This window comes from Ceratina calcarata, unplaced genomic scaffold (genome assembly GCF_001652005.2).
Source record: "Ceratina calcarata isolate Rehan_Ccalc_2016 unplaced genomic scaffold, ASM165200v1 scaffold297.2, whole genome shotgun sequence".
In the NCBI taxonomy this organism is placed as follows: Eukaryota; Metazoa; Arthropoda; class Insecta; order Hymenoptera; family Apidae; genus Ceratina; species Ceratina calcarata.
This window is the reverse complement of record NW_017152138.1, coordinates 1,695,874-1,716,731: the sequence shown is the minus strand read 5'-3', so window position 1 is coordinate 1,716,731 and position 20,858 is coordinate 1,695,874. Positions and strand designations below refer to the sequence as shown.

Below are 20,858 nucleotides of genomic sequence, written 5' to 3'. Positions count from 1 at the left end.
CACTTATTTCAAATTATTTTTCAACATTCTCGACGAGTTTTCTCACTGATACGAAAACTGTGTTCTCCCGTTTCCTCGTTCCCTTGCCTGTTCGCACAAAGTGGCCGACAAAGTTTTAAACACTGATATATTAAAATGAAATCGATTAAAAGTTTTCGTTGTTCCATTACTTTGTGTTTTATGAAGTAGTACAATTTCTTTTCGTTTGTCACTCGCCTGTTCCCTCGTTTGGTAGCGTACAAATCCTGAATCATATTCGTTCGTTCGTGTAAACGACTATCTGTTTTTTTATTCACCAGAATAAGACAAGTGTAAAGATCCTAACATGTAATTACGGAATCAGTGTATATTTGTAGCATTTAGAAGAATTGTACAACCGGTCACGCGTTCTTGCGATTATTATTATTATTTTATCATAATCACTGTCATGTACAGATAGTGATCTAAGCTGTCAATGTGATAATATTGTCACGCGAGATTAATAATGATCCATTAAAACGTACTTATGTCTTGCATTTCACCTTCTCATTTTACATAAACATCGAATAAAATATAATTAGAAACGAAATAAGTTACAAGTTGAAGAAGTAGGAATTAAAACAATTACGAGATGATTAAGAATAAAAATATCTGATTCATATCAACGTAAGAAGTGAAAGAAAGTCGGACTATTTAGTTCGAATGAATGAATTTCAACATAAGAATAGAATGCAATGCGAAGAGGAAGCGCAGTACTGAGAAAAAGCGATGCAAGCCAAACCGAACCGTTCCAAGAGTTACGCAATGCACGATGAATCCTTAAAGGACGAGAGGCTCGCCGTTTCCGCGGAGGGACTTCGCTTAAGAACACAGGACACGGATGCATCGCGGCAAAGTAGCCGCGAACGTGGCCCCGCTTGTGGGAAGATCGCGTCGCATCGCGAGGAAACGAGAAACAGAGAAAGAAAGAAAGAAAGAAAGAAAAAAAAGGGTCCTCATGAGGAGGAAGTCGCATCTTCTCGGAATTACATCAGATTGCTCTGATAAGGGGACAACGATTTTATGTAACCCCGATCGGGGACGGTACGTGCGTATGCGCGCATTATACATATGGGCATCGTCATACGGTACGGTTTTGCTTGCATTAGAATTCAGGGAATCGTCGCGCCGCGCGCCGCCGACCGCCGCCGGTTGGAATAAAATTGATTCGGCCGGCGTAAGAATCTCTATGGGAAAATGATAAGTGCTCGAACGCATGATCGGAATTTTACGATCGCTACATGTGTCAACGCGTTATCTCCACGCGTTGGAATTAGATAATCTCCTCGATGTTTTCTCAGAATTTAGTTTCTCGTGGGTAAGTCAGGTCGTTTAACTCTTAAATGCTACGTGGGGTGAAGTTTCACGGTTTCGTTTCAAGGTAGTTCTTTCATGAAATTAAAAACAAGTGATTGATTTAGGAATTAAATTTATATTTGTTAACATAATCATTGTACTTCCGAAATTCGAATTCACATCCGTTTAAAAGTAAAACAGAGCAGCCTCTTACAACTCCTAATGGAACATCCTGTAGATGTGTGCATGCACGTGTTTCATCGTTAAACTTCTGTGATTTTATTATACGTTTCTTCTTCTATATGTACAGAGCCGAGTTTGTCTATCAATGATCTTGTGTTCCAAATCGTGAATCGAAGTCGATCGGGAACTTTCCAACGATACTGTCACTGAGTAACGTTCGCTTCAATCGAATCCGATTTATGCACCTCGTGCACTCTCTTCAGATCTTAATCAAGATAATATATGATCTTCTTGCAATTCTTATAAATGGTCATGTACTTTTCATTATGCAAGTCAAGTATAAATGGAATCGTAAGTGGAATCCAGAAAAAACCTTTCCATTTAAAGTTTACAGTTAAGTGCATATTTGTGCGAGATGTTAATTTAAAAATCCAGACTGACACTTCTTCTAAACTACAAAAATAATGTTTATTTTGCACATTTTTGCTCATTATATGCACTCTTTATATTTTCTGCACATCAGATTTTTCTATAAGCACATAAAATCTGCAATCTAGTTATGTCCCTTCTACGGAAGACGATTCTCGTTTTAAAAAGTCGAATTACAGTCGTCAATTTGTTACTAATATCGGAAAATGCGTGGGTAAGAAGGTAGGTAGGTGGGTATTAGTCCGCGAGGGGCAGGAGAAAAAATTGCCAGGCAAAAATGTTAATTAACTAGAGGGGAAAGGTGGAAAAGAATAAGATGGGCTGTCGGTGCGGAGGGGGAGAAGAGGCTACGAAGAATGCCACGGTGGAGTCGTAATGGGTTTGCTGCAGCAGCAGTCGGCGGAGCTGAAGCTGAAGGTAATAACCAGCGCGTATATAACGACACGACGCGATGAGTCGTAGGTAGCTTAGCCACGATGTTACTTCGACGACTTTCACGAGGTTCACCGGCTTCTGCTTATATTGTATACATATATGCACGTATACGTGCAACGTGTATAATATCCTCTCCGAGGCTTCGTGATCGTCGACACATCTCCTGCATGAGTCAAATCAAATTCGTTGCATTCGATAGAACTTTGCATAAACAAGGAAATTATCAAAATTATTATTACACTAGACTGCGGATTTTTGTGCAAAATAGAATTCTTTAAAAAATGTAATTATGATGCATGTATCTGCATAATAATTTATATTCTTGGGGATCCAACTTTTTTTATCAAGACACCAAATCTTCAGTTCACTATTTAATTATTTTATTTCCATAAGGAGAATCATCTTTCTTTTCTTCGGCTTGATCTTCCAACCGAATCACTATACTTTAATTATTGACAGCATATTTGTTCTCATCCTGCCGCTTATGCGAAATCGATACATAATGAGAGATAATAATAGCCGTTAGGTAAAATCTAATAACCCGATCATAAATATTAATCAATGGTTTTTCATGAATATATATTCATATAACACGTCGAAGTAAATCAATAACGTAACGCCGTTGAGTATAATTAATGCACGTGACAAGGGTACATACCATTTATCTATCAGTTCTATTACATTGATAATTATAATTTATTTGGTCGGTGGAACGACCGGATTTTATCAGTACCCACAAAATCCTGATTGATCATAATTAAATCATTAAATATAGGAGTTAGAAGAATAAGTCATAGAATTTTCTTATTTATTTATTCTTCTTATTTTTACTTGTTCATTTCTTTATGTACTTATTTATTCTTTATTCGCTTATTAGCTTAATTAATAATAACATACAAAGTCAGAGCTGGTCAGAAATCATTGTCCCAACCTATACATGCATGTCTCTGTGGTTGGCTGTAGAAAAGAGGCAACCAGACGAAAGCTGCGTTGAATCGAATCGGAAGAGATTCGGCGGTGCCCCCGGTGAAATCTGCCGCAATCGATCAGACAGATTCGATTGAACGCTCCGACGGTTTCGAAGCTACCGTCGATTAGACGTCGCGCTGGTTTCTCAGCTCGACAAATTTGGCGCCTACAGTCTGACCGTCGACGATCATCGGACCCGACGGATCGAGAAATTGTCTTCCATTCGTCAATATTTATGACCATTTTATGTGAACGTCGTGCTATGAATGGGAAATGATATACTCCACGCCTCTACTACATAGAAAAACATTGATTTTCGTTATTCATATGAGTATGAGCACAAAACCGATGGCAGTCATATAAAGCGTTTTCTCATGTCGATAAGGATCGCATGATTTTAGTAAGATTGTGAATTATACTAACAAATATGCTGTGCCGTTTCAGGTTTATCGAGAACCAATATGGAATGAGATGCGCGATGGAAGAACGGTTTCCTCACAGATGCAGTGAGGAGAGACGCGTCGGAGTCCATACAGTTAAAAGGTACAAGTACGGATAGCTATATGTATTATTCCTCAGCCGCATGTACGTAAGTACGTATAAGCAGAGGAACGTGTGAGTAACGTGTACTCATCGACATCGTCTTTCGAGAGACTTTCACTTGCCCTCCGGTTCGGTGTACAGCGTGCAGGAGTTTACAGCCACGTGAGACGGCGTTAAGGATCTTCTTCCTTCTCCCTCCTCGTCCTATCTTCCACTCTCCTTTTTCTGAGCCTGATCCGCCCCTTCCACCAACGATTACAATACTATCGTCTATAACTAGACTGCAGATCTTATTAATCTTATGCAAAATAAAACATTTATGATATCGATTTCAAAAATGAAATCTGGATTACAATTCCTTGCATTCTTAAAAAATATTGATATGTATTTTCGAACATTTCTGCCAATAAATGGATTCTTTGTTTTATATTACAAATTCTAGTTTTACAGTATTATAAAGTCGGTATAATAATGAATCAAAAAAATAAATGCGAACGGTGTTTTCTTGAAATTGTGTAAGATGTCATAATAATTATTTGAATATGCCTCTATACACGTGGAAACGTGTAGGAAGAGAATGATAACTGTGGACGAGGCACTGTCACCTAAAAATCAGGCGAACCGCGATGGGCAAAATCTCTGTTGAACTGGCCAAAAACATCAGAGACCGCTTCCGGCCGGTTCCCTTTCCAGGTGCGATCGCAACGTTGCACCTCGGTGCACCGAGTCAAACGAGACCTGTCCGAGGTAGGAGGAGGAGGACGGCTCGAGCATCCTGGGACGCGACGCGACGCGATGGACGCGAGGAAGGGCAGTGCGGTGTTCCGGCGAAAAAAATTAATTGGGCGGATGTAATCCGATCGATTCCCACGATTCAACTATGCGCTCGCCTTTTATCCAGCGATGTAGGTACGCGTACGAATCGATCCGGCTCATTATCGTCGATAAACCGAGCAGGAGCTGTGTAGGTATGATTCCCCGTCGGTTCTTTTCAGAAAACGAGCTGGCCTATTACGTTATATTATGTACACCCACTCTGCTTTTCGACGGTTCGACATCCGCGGGAGCCTCGGGATTTTGTTGTTGGCCCCCAGATGATGGAATCTGGGCGCGGTTGTTGCGCCATTATCCTTTTTTCCTCTCCTGATAATGCCGGGTTGCAACGGTGTGTAAGGTGGGATTTGGTATTTTATCCTTCGCGAAATTCTCTTCGTATAAACGAGAATCGACAGTTAGCCATGGGATTACGTCGAATCGCTTCGAATCTATCGTGCGACAAAAAGTTTGTACCATTTCGAATATAATCCGAAGCTTTGAACTCTTGAAAGTCTTGACGATCTTGAGAGTTTTGAATATCTCAAATATATCGACTGGTTAAAAAAAGAAATCGTATTTTTTGTTTACGAAATGTAAATGACAACACGTTTCATCTTCAGGAAATTCGTCCAAGCCGTCTGAAAGAAGCTTAATGCACCGTTAATAGTATACAAGCCACCCTCTCTTTACACATACGCGCGTGAATCGTTCCTATTTCTAAACGTCGCGCCGCGTCAATTCGACCTCAATAACCCCAGCTACCTCGCGAAAGCCATTTACTGCTACCATTCATCGGTTCATGTCAGTTTTTTTATTTCATCCCTTCTACCAAACGTACACACGTATTACACGTATAATATATTGTTTCTTAAAGTATGATTTTGCTTTTTTACCATATGCGCTGCAAATCGAAGGATTCGTATAAAAAATGTAGTCAATAAATCATGAAGTTGATTTGCTTGGAATTTGTATCTTGAAGATCTGTTATTAATTAGCCCTATTGCGACACACACGACGCGTATAGAAAAAGATAAACACACGTCGTACACCGTGTTCGCGTTAATTGATGCGACCCTTTGATTATCGCGCATTGGATAGATAATTAAAGAAGGAGAGAGGGAAACGCAATAAATACTGGTCTGCCGGCACGTACCGGCGGGAATACTCACGTGGCGCCAATACGAGGTTCGCGAGCTTAATTATAGTCGGCCGATTAGAATGCACCGCACCGGGCAGGAATCGCGGCTGGAGAGGAGAGAAACCCCGCGCTTCTTGCTCCGCGACGGCACAAGTGCAACGGTGCGCCTTTCCTTTTGCGTCTGCCCTCGCCTGCCTCCTCTCGCCACGATTCCATTCGCGCAACCGTTTTACTCTTTACGCTCGCCTTTTTTCCCTTTTCCTCCGCGGTGACGTTAAATCCCAATGCGAAGGGATCGACATTGATCTCCTCCACTGACGTGGAATGACTCATTTGAAAAATTACTGTAATAGATCATCGGAGAACTATCGCCGGTTGACTAACAGATAGATACACATGCATAAATGTTACACGCATTTATCTGATTCCGTTTGCGCAACCAGATTCGAGTTATGGTTATCTGTTTTTTCGTTAGTTACATTACCTTTCAACAAGATATTCACGTACACTTTGTAGAAGGTTAACAATTATTTTACATAGAATATTCACTTGATTCGTCATTATTCAAAGGCAAAGAGTATGAAAAAAAAGCCTTGTAAGCAAGAAATAAGTTGTCTTGCTTCGGTCTCTGGCCAAGAACGTACAAAACGTCGATGTTTCCCGGCTGGCTCTGTGAAAATCGTTCACGCGGTGAACAAGTCTACTGATATCAAGCTCGTGAAGTAACTGCACACTATTAATATCTACCGGCAAAGAGAGCCGCTGAAAATATTCAAGCGTTGCATTCGGACGGGGATAGGTTCGCGGTGGATCTAACGATAAGTGCGCCGCACACATGCACGCGCGCGGCTGTATTCTGTTCTAGCACTCCTCTTCGCCCCCTCGTGTGTACTTACTTACGGAGAATGTTTGCACGACGACGCGGAGATGAGAGAAGAGAGGAAAGGATGGAAGAAGATCCGTGCCACTCGGTCATTGGTGAACGTACCGCGCCGTACCGTCCCGTACCTTGCTTTTGCCACGCTGCATCCTATCTCTTTGCAACATTTCGTCCTCCATCTTCAGGATCTGTTCCTTACATCTTACCATCTCGGTCCCCTTCGCCCATGGATTCAGTAATTAGACGATGATCTCTCAAGTTTAATGACACAACGTGATCGAGATATTGCATTAATCTGCACTGATTTCATTTAATGATCGTTATTAGAACTTCGTATCGATTTCCTTTATCAAAATTCATTATACATTTTCTTCTAATCTTTAACTCTATCGTTTCTTGACATTAAAAGAATGGTGAGCGAGTTCTCATTGCTTTTGAATTGAAATTATAATGACTATTCAATTGTTATTCTTTAAATTGGTTGATGAATGGAGCTTATTTAAGTCGATCATTTGTTGATTTATGTGGCAGATAATGAGAAAACAGGTGGTACCCTCGGGTGGTATAGTAACGCGTGTATGAGATAAGAACAGTTGTTACACCAGATCGAGGTACGATTTATTAAAACGTTTCCTGTTATCTCGCTCCCAACTGATTCGTTACAATACCGACGGTACTAGTTCAAGGATAAGTCCCGTTATTCACGTGAGCCATCTCTTCTTTTATGGAAGTTATTCATTAAACGTTAGGCGACAATAAACTCTACACACGATGATAAAAAAATGCGGCTAGATAGGAGAGTAAACGAAGAAAAGTGTTATGCAACGAGTATAAGAGAGCTGAAATTGGTGTGCAAAAACAACGGGTTTAGTACGTAAGCACGCGGTTAGAAAACGCTAAAACGTATCCGCGACGAGGTTCGAAGCCGAACCGAGCGAAGCCCGCATTAGAGCCTGTTCGGGTACCGGTAAGGTCAAAGGATATCACCTGCATGCCCCGCGTACACGCATCCCCCTCCGCGAAAAATCCTCGAGCATCCGCTATACTTGACCTCTTGCAACAGTAATCTCCATGACAGTGTGCCATGCACGCCGCGTCTGCGTGGCGCACCAGTAAAAAAAAAAACGGAATGCTTAAAAATAATCTAAATTATACACCGCATGGGACACCGCGCGCCAGCCGCGAATTACTGTACTTGTATGTACGTACGTACGCGATTAACAATTTTCAACGACTCTGAACAGAGCGGAGAGCGTACGTGTGAAATGGAATTCATTTCCGAACGAATTCCCCGACGTTCGAAAGTATAATTTGTATTATACTTCTAATTAAAATTGTGATTTTATTTACTTATAAAAGATAACGTGATACTTGTGAATATAAAATGTGAATGTATATGGCAATTAAATACTTATCAGGCAACGTGAAGAATAAGCTTCTGTCCTGTAAAACTTTATGTGAGAGACTTTTAAAATGAATATGCAGACGTATGTACGAGTGAGCATCTTAAAATTAAAAACAGGAGACTGTGTATCAAAGTCCAAGTCACTAATGAACTGCAGTATAAAGAGCAATACGTGTAAATTAAGGATAGCGTCAAAATTTAATAGGATTACTGGATAATGATTAAATAATATGTACGATATAAATATGAATACAAATTGCATGATCAAAGAGACTGGATAAATTCAGGAGACGGTCGATTAGATCGGTGGAAATTTTGTCACGTAGTAAAAGAAAAGTTGGGAAGAGAGGGACAAAAATTGAATCGAAATTCTGGTTTCCAGGTACCGGTAAGGTCAAAGGATATCAACCGCGTGCGCGCACATCCTGCCGGCTGGAAAAGAACCAGCGGCAAGGGGTCTCGGAGAGGTTGACCCCTGCCGGTAGTATCCTCTCCCCGTCTCTCTTTCCCTCCGTCGGAACGTACTTGTGTATACATACGTACGCTCGGCTCGGCTTAGAATCTAGGTAAAGCCGACCGCAGCACGGCGCCGCATCGGTAGACCGTTAAGGTTCGATCACTTAAACGTACGACACGAAAGGGGAGGGAATGCAGGCGAAGGTGTAGGAGGAGGCCATTACCTATCCACCTCCTCCGCCGACGAGTTCGCATACCTGCGTCTGCGTGCTGCTGCGAAGGTGTGCAACTCGTGTATCGAGAGCGGAGGGGCACCGCCAAATGTCAGGAAGAGAATAGACCGCGAGTGAGTGGAGAATAGGATCGTCCCGGTTTAGAAGAATGGTTATTTCATACGTTACGTGTGTGTGGTACCGGAACCAGGCAACTTTCGTTAAAAGTTGTTGAACGATGCGCTGACCGCTCTGTAATACATAAGACCAACTGATTTCAAAATTTCCCATCCTGTACGTTGCTCAATCGTCTATCAATGATTCGATCACTTTTTTTTATCGATTAGTAAACTTAAAAACTTGCACACTTTTTTATTGTATGCTTTTATATTATCCGACTTCGGTCTTCGTTTATCTAATATAAAATGTACTTTAAATCCTACGGAAATTAATACGCAGAGCCATGAGTACAAATTTAATGCAACGTTCAGTCAGAATTTAATAATAGAGATTTGTACGAGAATACAAGTATAATGAAAGGATGTAGACGGAGGATGATTAATAAATAGTCGGAAGGATGCAAAGAGGTTTGAGTTCGCGGGGAGTCGCGGAAATCAAACGGAATTCCACTCGCATTACGTTACGCCGCATTCTGTTAACAACGGAGGCTCCTTCTACTTACTTTCTAATTACATTGCGTCGGTTTCTCGTCCGTCGCGATGCGACGTGAACGAGCCGCGATAATACGGGCCGATGATTTTTTCGTAACACCAATTATCATTTCTGACTGCGAATTTCTCCTGGCGAATTTTTACTAACAATTAAATTGCGGGATTAAATTTTATGGATTTATAAAAGCCTGTGATATGCAAAAAGATATGAATAATCCATGTAANTGAAGCGATCTGCAAAGTTTTGATTTGTAGCGTACAATTGACACTGCTTCGTAAGGAGATTAGATGAATCATTAATTGTGAGGTAATCGTTTCAGCAGATGATAGGTGTATATATTAATTTGTCGCTCGATGGCTAGTGAGTCAGGCAAGCGTGTTTAATCCAATGTCATAACTTTAGATTGGATCATTTAAAAAGAAATCAACAGTTTCCTCCATCCGTGTCCATGTTTGAATGGAGACGTTTCTAGGAATACGATGATCGAGCCGTAACTTTTCTCAACGCGTTCACACGCTTCAGATGCATTATACTGCGTATAATTTTTTAGATCGCATTAACTTTTTATACGTGCGTATAATAAGTTTGCCTGTGTGTTTTTTAAGAACGGGATTTATAATTAGTATGCTAGATCATTTAAATGAAGAGGCGAACATAACAGATCGTGGATTTTCATGCATTTATAAGAAAAATAAGATTATCAGCATGAAAGCGAGGTACATTTGAATTTCATTCTCTGCTCATATTTCCTGAAAGTTTTATTTTGCATAAAAATCCTCAGTGTAATTATAAGTAACATTGAAAGAAGCTGACTTGTTAGAGCCTGCTTTTACATAGGCTCCACGGTAGACTTGGCGTTTCAATCAATTAAAGTCGAGTCATTCCAATCATCTCCCTCGAAGCAAGTACCGCCGGTAGCGGAGAAATTTCTATTATGTACATCGTTCCAGCGAAGCAGCCTCGCCAATCCTCTGCCAATATATTTGTCGAACGCGAACGCCGTGCCATTGTGCCATTACCGTGTTGTAACGCTGGCAAACCGTTTTTACGAGCGAAATTGAGGAGGACAAAAGAGCGATGGTGGCTCGACCATAGAGAATCGACGAACGTAGCCGGGAATTACGACTCGGCTCGGGTGTTGCGGCACGTTCTCGTCGTCGTCGTCGCCCACCTTGAAAACTTGGGAGTATGTGCGCGCAGAAAATAAAAGAGAGAACAAGAGAGCCTGTATGCAACCATGTCGCGTGTATGTAAGTATTCATCGGCTCTCCTACGAATTAATCCTATTATAGCGGAAAGAGCCTCACCTTCGCGTCGGCCACATCATCATCATCGGCGTCATCTGACATCGTCATCGATCCCACACTCCATTCCGCGTGCGAAGGCGAAGCCTTTTACGTAATGAACCGGTGGTTCCGTTTGTTTATGTAATCCGACTCCCTCTCCCTTGGCGAGAAAAACAGAATTTTGCAATCGTTTCCTGAGATTCACAAGAACAGTGCAATTTTCAGCTTCCAGTCCTTATAATTACTAAGTGCTAACTGTGTAGCGAATCGAAAATGAACCGTGTGCGAAACAACACGTGCTTGGATAATTAAAAAATTATGATATTCCATAAATCTGCATGAAATATCTGTATGTATAAAAATATTTGAAAAATAATACAAATTTTGTTAACGTCGACAAATACTATTCATAATTGTACTTCAGCTTTTGAATATTATACATATTTCATATTGAAATCGTGCACTTGTGCGTTTAATTGAATTTGACTTATGATATTTTGCATATAGGCGCATGTGTGTTAGATCTGACTACGAGTGGACGATGGTGTCCTCGTAAATATCAATTGCAGCGTTGGCAAATCGCGTTTACCATAAAGAGAACGCATCCAGTCGATGGTCGAACGAGTTACAATCACCGCGCGCGAGCCACTGCAAACAAAAGAGAGAAGAAAAAAAAAAAGAACAGACAATACTTACACGCGTAGTAAGTAACCGAGCGCGACTCGCGGGATTTCCTCCTGGGAGATTCGATCGTCTCAGGGACAATCGATAGTTTCCTAATCTCTCTGTATCGGACTTGTATGTTTTGCTCTGTCCCGCGGCTGCTTAGTCGAGTCGACGATGCGTAAAGACACGTCCTTCGACGCTAATGACGACGATAATGGTATCGCGGCGTGGCAGCAAAAATTCACCGTGGCAAAGCGTGACACGTTTTGCGGAATTCGACGCGTTTGATCGCGGCGAGGGATCCACCTTTTCTAATCTAATCCAGTCTGGATTTTTTAAACCGTGGAACGCGATAATTAATGAATCGCCGATAGTGTAGTGCGTTGCGTGGAAAAGAATGCGATAAAAGTCCGCATCATGAACGGGGTCAGAGGATCATAATTAATTATAGCATGACGTTTGCGTAAGATTATATGCACACATTTGGATTTCTCAATATTTTATGTTCTTCCATCGTTACTATTAAATGAAATTGTAGAGGGTCACAGTTAATTTTCAATCGTGATTTGCATCCAACAACAGATCGCCCGATGTATTTTCAGACAAGAACGCTCGGATGAGGAACAGACGCGTGCAATCGCTTCCAATGTAGTAATCGTCGATGCGTGATCCGACCGGTGGCTATATTTTTTTCATCGCTAGGCCCATCCTCGGTCCTGAATTTAAACGCCGGAAACAGGAGCAACGTGTTGGGACCGTAATAGCTCGTCGGAACAGCGGCCCGAGGCTTCGACGAATCTGCCTAGGTCAAGGTTCCCATAAATCACTGCAACCGATCCCGAAAAACGGTTCACCGCTTTTTCAGCACGCGTCTCTGCACGTACATGCAAATCTCTGTATGCATTGATGCAGAAATGTACAATTCATATTTCATAATATCTATGAAATTGGCAAAGCCGTTTAACTTCTTCCAAAAATTCGTTTTTTTTTTCCACTTAACACCGTTTCGATGTGATCGGTATAGAACTTTGTATCAAACGAGGGCCACCAAGAAATAATTCAACAGACGTACAGTTTCGGAGAAAATTACAAAGCGAGATTACTTTGAGAAAAATTTGGGAATCGTTAGAGAATCTGTTTGCTTTACGTAATGGTTGCACAAACAATATGTACATGTGCACGTTCATAACGCGCAGTAAACATTCCTCGATCGTCTCCAGCCGTCGTAAATCAGAATTTTCTATACATTGGTAACGAGGACTATGGGACGTTTGGACGTTACTACTTCCTCTTCCATTCCGTTGGACGCTGAAACAGCAGCACGTGGTCCTCGGCACGGAATCGATTCCAACTTGTCTACAGCATGGTTCTCCTTAAAGACCATTTGAGAAATCGAAGGGAACATCTCGAGCTGGATACCCCATGGACATCTCGTAGAATCGTGCGTTTCCGCGTGTCTCGCATCCACATGGACCAGTGGTGGACAAACTCTCTTTCTGATCGTTACTCACCGAGAGTCATAAAGCACCGCGTTTTACGAGTAAAAGATGAGCGCAAAAAATGGCCAGTTTGATCCTTATCTTAAGTCTACACCATCCGGGATGTTCGACTGTATGCAAATGTCATTGCGATGAAATTTATAGATTATGAACAGATGGGATAGAGTTTAGATGCAGGATTAAGATGGTACTATCACTGAAATCGTTGTCAAACCAACAGTGCAAAGTTTTTTCATATAAGCTTGTTGGTTTTTCCAAAGGACAATCTTGTCACATTGTCTCGTGTCCTTGTAGTGGTTGCAAAGTGAGTCAGGAAGAACTATGATTTAAAATGAAATAATTCATTGATTTTATTAGAAAATCTTATAAAAATGAATTGCGATTTACTAGTGAAATGATTAATCCGAAATAGATACGGGCTTTTAATCAGCGTTATTGCACATGGTTGCGCACCTCTGTGGAAGGTACAGCTCACGTGACCAGGTTAGGACAAGGATGACGTGGTCACAGGTTACTGCCGGAGGTTAGCGTCGAAGACTCGTCGCGTCGCGTCGGCTCGCCTATTGGCAAATCGCGACTCCGAGGAGCCTAGCCGTCGGGGTTCGCGTTCCTCTTCGTGCTGCATGTCTGCCGGCGAATAGAACGGGCCAGCGGGGGTAGGGCAAGGAAAAAAAGACAGCAGATAGTGGATGCAGGATGGAGGAGAGAGGTGAACAAGTTTCACGCGACCACGAAGCTTCGTATCGGTATGCATCCGATACGAGGCCCGAGGGAAGAAGAAGCCTCCCCTTCCTCAGGCTGTTTTAATTGCAAATTTTCTTCCCAGCCCGTTGCAAATTGGTCGACCATTAGAGTCGTGATCACGCGTTCTCGGAAAACATGTTTTTTTTTTTTGCAAAAGCACGATGCTTCTTTCGAATCAAGATTTAATTTATCGACAAGTGAGGGAATAAAATATTTTCGATCGCAGTCCAATTTTACTACTGGAATTGTAATTGCATCATTGACGCTTGTAATATAAAGGGAATTACGCTTGAAATGTACGATCTGTTATTTTAACTTTAGATCGTTAAACTGTAATTGATGTGGAGAAACTGTTCTTACTGAGAATAGATCCGTGATCTGTACGAGATAGAAGGGTAAATTTCTGTCCGCAGGATATCTCGGTTTCCTACGGATAACACTGATTTGCATGTCATATAAAATATCAATCAATTGCAGTACAATCACACGTTTACTGCACAGGAATATACGGTGATTGGCAACCGACGTAGGAGTCGTATTAAGCGTGTTCGCGTGTTGATTATCATCTCACGGTGAATCGCGTAAAAAAATTCGCGGTTGGGACCGAACGGTCGTAAAATTCCTAGCATAACTCTGTTCTTGCGTCATAAAGTTTTCTGCATCTTCGTCGCGCCGGTGCTTACGTACCAGCGATTGAATCCTGCCTCTTTACTAGTTACTTTCAAAGCTTATTACGCGGTCCCTGTCGTCCGGTGGAAACGTGCCTGACACCATCATAATTGAAGTGCATTACTTCTTGTACACCAGAGAACCGTTTAGCCTCTCGAAACAAAGATTTCTTTAAGCGAATCGCTTTTTCACGCCGTCTCCAGCTTGATGCACGTATTACATATCAGATCCGTATTAAATCTGATGAAAGCGAGGTATTTACTCAACGCTGGATCTCTGTCATACTGTTTATTCTTTCATCAGTAGAACACATAGAAAACAACATAGAAAATGTAGAGAGTGTATATAAAATTAATAATATTCAAGACATAGGAATGAAAGTGAAGTGTATATTATTATTTAATACATAAAATAAATTTCTGTCACTTTCTACATTGGCATCCCTTTTGTATAAAAATTCGCAATTATCAAGCTAATACGCCTGAGAGCTATAAATAGGTATCTGGTTTTACAAATATGCAGTGGGTTGGACCGAGCAAATACGATGATCATTTAGTACCAGTTCGACAAGTTCATGGCTATGGTTTATGGTCGATTCCCAATGCCGAAGAAAGAAGCGAACAGGTACCTGAGTCCCGAAACGGTACCAGATGCGAACGAGCATAGTACATGACACGAGAATGACGTAAGCGGTATGACTACGTACCCTCGTTGTAATACTGCAATTATCGATGATACGTCATTTTCCTAGATTTGGTTTCAATGAATTAAAATATTGAAGGAATTTTTTTATATCCTCATTAAAATTTGTTGAATATCCTGAAAAATTCTGATTATTTCTTCATCACGCGAACTACTTTGATAATCACGTACCGTGTGTAAAATGATATTAAAGGGATAGCGTTTCATGAGCGTAGCAGGTGATAAGTAGGTTGCTACCTCGTAAATTTATGTGAACCTTCTAAGCCACGTTCTTCCTCGTTATTAACTGCAGACACATGCATGCGCGAGTCGCTGTTCCCCGCGCGTGATCGATCTATCGATCTGAAACTATTCGAAATCGGGTCTCGCTCTCGTTTCTTTCAACCCGCTATTCCCGCAGTATCGTTATCGATCACTTTGCCCAATTACATCGGTACTCGATAAACGGCATAGACATAGATTTACGTAGCTTACTTCGTTTTCTCTTTTTCACGTTGCTACGTATGCGTTGATTTACAGCTTGCTTATTACGAATTAGTGTCGAGTCAAATTACATTAATTTGCCGTCGATACTCGATAAGAATACGCTGATTTTAATTACTATTTTACAATCGAAAACGCTACTTTTGTTAATGAAGTATTCTTTAAGAATACTACAGCCGAATAATCAGTGCTAAAAATGAAATGAAATATTGACCTTGAGAAAAGTAGCTAAAATTTATTCAGTGGTTAAAACTACAGTATTTGACCATGCGAAAGCCGAATAATAAATCTCTCGTTTTGGTCGGAAGTTAAATAGGATTATATATTCGTGTTCTGCGGTGGATCAAGTTTCTCAGGACACACGGTACGTGAATATGACTAACCTTTCAGCGCCGTTAGGTTCGTTCGGCTCGATGCGGCGTACATATTCGCCCGGATCAATGGTGCTACCGCGGCACACGGAATCGCAGAAAACGGACACGGAAAAATCGCGGACGATTATTCCAGCGAGAGGATTCCACCGGGGTTCGTTGACTCCGGGCTCCGTGGCCCCTTCCGGTAAACGTCTATCCTTCCTGAAAATGGCACTCGCGGTAACCGATGGAAAATGATTCGAGTCCGCGGCTCTTCTCGCAGCGGTCCGCGTCGCGTCGCGACGTCGAGGTACACGCGATTTCACGCGGCAATAAAATCCACGCGGGCATAATAAGAAATACCAATTTAGAAGACAAGCTTCGCGAAAGGACCGGCGACCCGCTGCTTTTTAACGCGTTTTTTTTCTCCTACCGAGCGTTGATTGGTTTTTTCATTACGCGGTTATCTACTCGAGTTAATCGTCTTCTTCTTTCATTTTTAATCCCCGCTTCACGTTCGCTGCGAATCTGAACCAGTAAGAAAACAAAATTTATACTACAATGTAAGAAATTTCGCTTAGCACCGAGACGTTAAAATGATTTCCATTATCCTTCATGATTTACGACTCTCTCTAGATTTTCTTTCACGAGAAGATCTTCTATGTTATGTTTCACTGAAACTAACTCATTACTTTACTACTCCAAGCTTCAACGAAATTTAATTTAAAATGACAATAATTATTAAATCCGGTAAATTGCTTTTAAAGCTCATCTCTTTTATAATTAAAACGACAGCTTTTAATATTCTGAAGAGTTTTATTCATCACTTGTATTTCTTATTAATTCTATCCTATGTAATAGAATAAATTACGTGCATACATATAAAGAAACATAACAGACCATTGAAAAATTATATTTACAAAAGATTCCTTTCTCTATTTGATTCATCGTTTGAAACTACTTAAATTATATAAGAGATATTTCTCGTAAATAGAGGAGATAACTAAATAATCTGTTTTAAGGATGTATTGGTTATACAGTCAATCCCAAAAGTTTATGCACTTTAGAAACGCATTTTTTAAAAAGAAATCAGACGTCGGAAGAACATTGCTAATAATAAACAACAAAAAAAAATTTTTTATTTTTCCGAGATTTTTCCAAGGGGTACCCCTTCAATTTCTTCCAAATTTTCGTTCTTGGCCAATAACTCCCAAACCGTTGGACATACGGAAAAATTGCATAGGACCTTTCTTGTAGAGGACGACGAGATCTACAATTTTCATGTAAAAATTCTTCGCTAGCATCAATATTTAACGAGTTATTAACGAAAAACGAGAAAACAGTTTTTTGCAAATTACTCGTAAACTATGGAAGCTAGCGAAAATTTTTTACATGGAAATTATAGATCTCGTCGTCCTCTACAAGAAAGGTCTGATGCAATTTTCTCGTAAATCTAACAGTTTAGGAGTTATTGAGGAAAAACGAAATTTTTTGTCAAAAGTTCGCTGATTCGACGGTGGAATGGTCGGATTTTGTCAACATCAACAAAATGCCAAATAATCATACGTAACTCGTTAAATATCGAAGTTAGAAGGAAAACAACTTTTATCTGAAGCATTTTTCGAGATTTTTCAAGGGGTTTTCTAAAATACATAAACTTTTTGGATTGACTGTATAGCCAATACATCCTTAAACAGAGCACCTTGTACAATAGATTATTGATTATACTATACAATAGTTGACCTAGGATTTGCTATTTAGTTTAACTGATGATCGTACGAGACAATCAGTCTTAATAAGAAAACCAAATCCCGGACCACCTTGTATAAGCATCTATTGTAAACCGTTAAAACCCACAATAGAATCGTTATCCTTAAGCCTATCGCGGGCTAAAACAAGACAAATTGTACAATTTATTCTGCCAGGTATCAAACGACAGCGAACGGTATGCGTGTATGTATCCACCTATCGCAAAACTTGCGTAGGTGTATGCAGCGCATCGCGCGCTGTGCCGAGCGAAGATATTTCAATAGCGCAACCCAACAACGACGAGCGCAGGTACACATACGTGCAGAGAACACGTCGTCGTGTTGCCCACAGGCTTCGTTTGCCCCGGCACAGAAACCTTTCTCTCTCATCTCACCAGGAGCATCTATAATCCATAGCGCACCGTATACTCCCTCCGTTTCTGTGTTTTATTCACGCCGAGTGCGTTAATTGATGCAACACCGCGCAATGCCACAATGACGCTCAATTTTCATTTTTACAATTCCGTTTCATAATTGCCAGACCGTGGATTTAGTGCGTTCATAAGAATGTGCAGTCCGCGGAAATCATAAATGCAGTATGCAATGTATATTCAGGACGTCACAAGCTGAGCATGTTCTTCACTGTTTAAATGATAAGAGAATTGTTTCATTATAAATGTTTCATTTCTGGTTATAATACGTGTAGCGTAATTATAGAAAATCTGATGAGACCAGCAGATTTTCATCGGAGGTTTCTATAATTTGTTTTGAAAATGTTGTAGCTGCTTAATTGCGGCGGAAACGTGAATATTTAACGAAGACGAGGCGTGAACATAGAACGTAGCACAAAAATGAGGAGGACCGTGACACGTACCTATCAAACGGGCCTGTGAAATTAGATTATATGGCTGAAACTGGTCTCATTAGCATCATTAACTCCGCGCGCCGTTGATCATTTAGCCGCATTATTCCGGTACCGCGCCACGCCGCGCCGCATTAATTAAGCATATTCACGAATTTATTAGTTTTACTGGGTCGCGGCGTATGAACAATAAGCGTATCTTTTCGTATCTGCCGACGTCTGCACATAACTGAACCGGCCAAGTTCATTAGAAAATCGCAGTTTCTCTCCATTCATCGGATAACTCCTACGAACAAATTGTAACAATTGCTCATTTTTTTTTTTAATCTCGTGATCTCATCAACCTGGCAGATCTTTAAAATAATAATTGTCACGCGCATGGAAATTGCTTCGTTAATACGCGATGCGTCGCGGGATACGTCGACGCAGGCAAGCTCCAGAGTAATTAGACGTTTGTTAATTAATTTCAACGTAGTAAATCTTTCGACGCGAGATATAATCAAAGTCAGACGCAATATATTGTAATAACGCGCTATACTCTAACTGTAAAACAAATGAATATCTCGGCCCGCGGTAATTAAACGTCCTGTGTTAATACAAGGGAAAGGATTTCATCTGATGGAAGGGATCAGTTTCAAACGGAGGTTGCCTTTATTACCGTTCTCACGGTCCGTAAAAACTTTCGGTACTCGCCTCGACAAAATAATTGATTTGCGCTGTTTCGTGGTGTTGCGCAACGATAAGAGAGCATGATTTGATTACTTATGGATAATCGGACGTGCAGCGTGGACCGTGGCGTTTTAAAATCGATTCGAACAACTTTCACTCGTCTCATCGGTGAAACTTTTATTTAAAAAATCATTGATTTTCGTTAACTGAATCCGACTTCTTTCTCTGATTTCCATTTCAATATAATCGAATATAAACTCTGATATGAATGTATATACAGGGTGGATTAATAAAAAAATATTAGATGCAATAAGTTGACGTTTTTATCGAAACATGCTGTGATGGAGATCCTTAAATGAATATGTCCTTGTAATTTGGTGAATTAAAATGTTTTTCTTCCAGGCTTATAAAGAAACAAATGACTTAGTGGACAATTCCAAATGATATTTCTTATTGACTCACACTTAGTACTATAGTTTTATAAGCTTTTTATAGTTTAATTATATATTTAATATAAGCATTGATCAGACGCGTGACTCACTGCTTTTGTCTGAAGTCCAAAGAAATAATTACTGAGCATTGCATATAATTTTGAGGAAGGGATAACAGTAACTTTAGAGAGTACTTGACACAATAACGTGACAGAAATCGGTGCGACGTGTCGTGTTTTATGTCTTTTAAATCGGCCCACGGTCTTACCGTTTTTCCCTGCCTTTTTAAACCTTGTATTTAAAAAGATCGTGGGGAACGTGCTGCGTCTAATAACGGTGACTACTTTACTGTTGTGGAAATCCAGTGACCATGAAGAGGCAACGAGAGAACAGCATGTGCATCGATATTCAATTTAAACATTGTATTAAAATCGTCGACATTGGATTTCGTTGCGGACGATTGGACAATACTCCGATAAGTTGTGCTGGCATCACGNTTTAAAAATTCTCAGTCTGCTCGTTAGTATTCAATACTCTATAAGTGCTGTTCATCAGTCGAGAGTTCTAAACTTTTCGAGGGCAGCACTTTGATAAGTAAGAATTTGGAGGTGCATGATGATCTGTCAATAGATTTAGCCAGTTGTAAACCTAAATTTTGATGATTGTGGGCTAGTAATTTCGAGGAAGAATCACTTGTGTAATAAATTGGTCAGAATCTTGACGAAGAAGTTAACTACTCGTACAGGAGCCAACTCGAGCGTGCACCCATGCACGCTTCGTTTCGCTGAAATAATAACGAAGAGATGTTTCGAGCCCCGTCATGGCGTAACCGACAATTCCGTTGCTCCTTTTCCCTCGTATCTTTACCGAAAATTATGAAAACCGTGTGCCAGTAACGTTGATGGCGTCTTCTCCGGTCTGTGCTCCCATAGATAAAGTTTTAATTTAATTACGAACGGTACCCTCGACACGTTTGCATACGTTTAGGTAACAACAAAACGTATTGCGATAAATAGAGTGTGCATTTGCGTTTATAAGAGGAATTAAAATCATGGAAGATATAGGACGTTCGCAGTATACGTATATATGTATAAAAGGAATGGCGGAGAATGTAATTGAATTCGAAAAGGTATTACGTAAACGCGTTAGATATCGTGCGGCTTAATCAGATGTAGAATTGGAGCTGAAACGTTTCCAGTATTACGTAGGAATTATCTAAAAGCAACAAGTCATTATATAAAATAATAGTGATTGAACGTTCAATAAGCGTTCTATATCGTGGATGATCTAATTA

General features: G+C 40.5%; 1 long non-coding RNA gene across 1 annotated transcript; it reads right to left on the bottom strand.

Moving 5' to 3' along the window:
* Positions 1 to 3,204: 3,204 nt before the first annotated feature.
* LOC113464203 (uncharacterized) lies at positions 3,205 to 8,608 on the bottom strand. Its single transcript, XR_003389050.1, has 3 exons — positions 6,312 to 8,608; positions 3,754 to 6,171; positions 3,205 to 3,624 (listed from the first exon to the last, which is right to left on the bottom strand). It is a non-coding gene; the product is annotated as an uncharacterized LOC113464203 (long non-coding RNA).
* Positions 8,609 to 20,858: the final 12,250 nt, after the last annotated feature.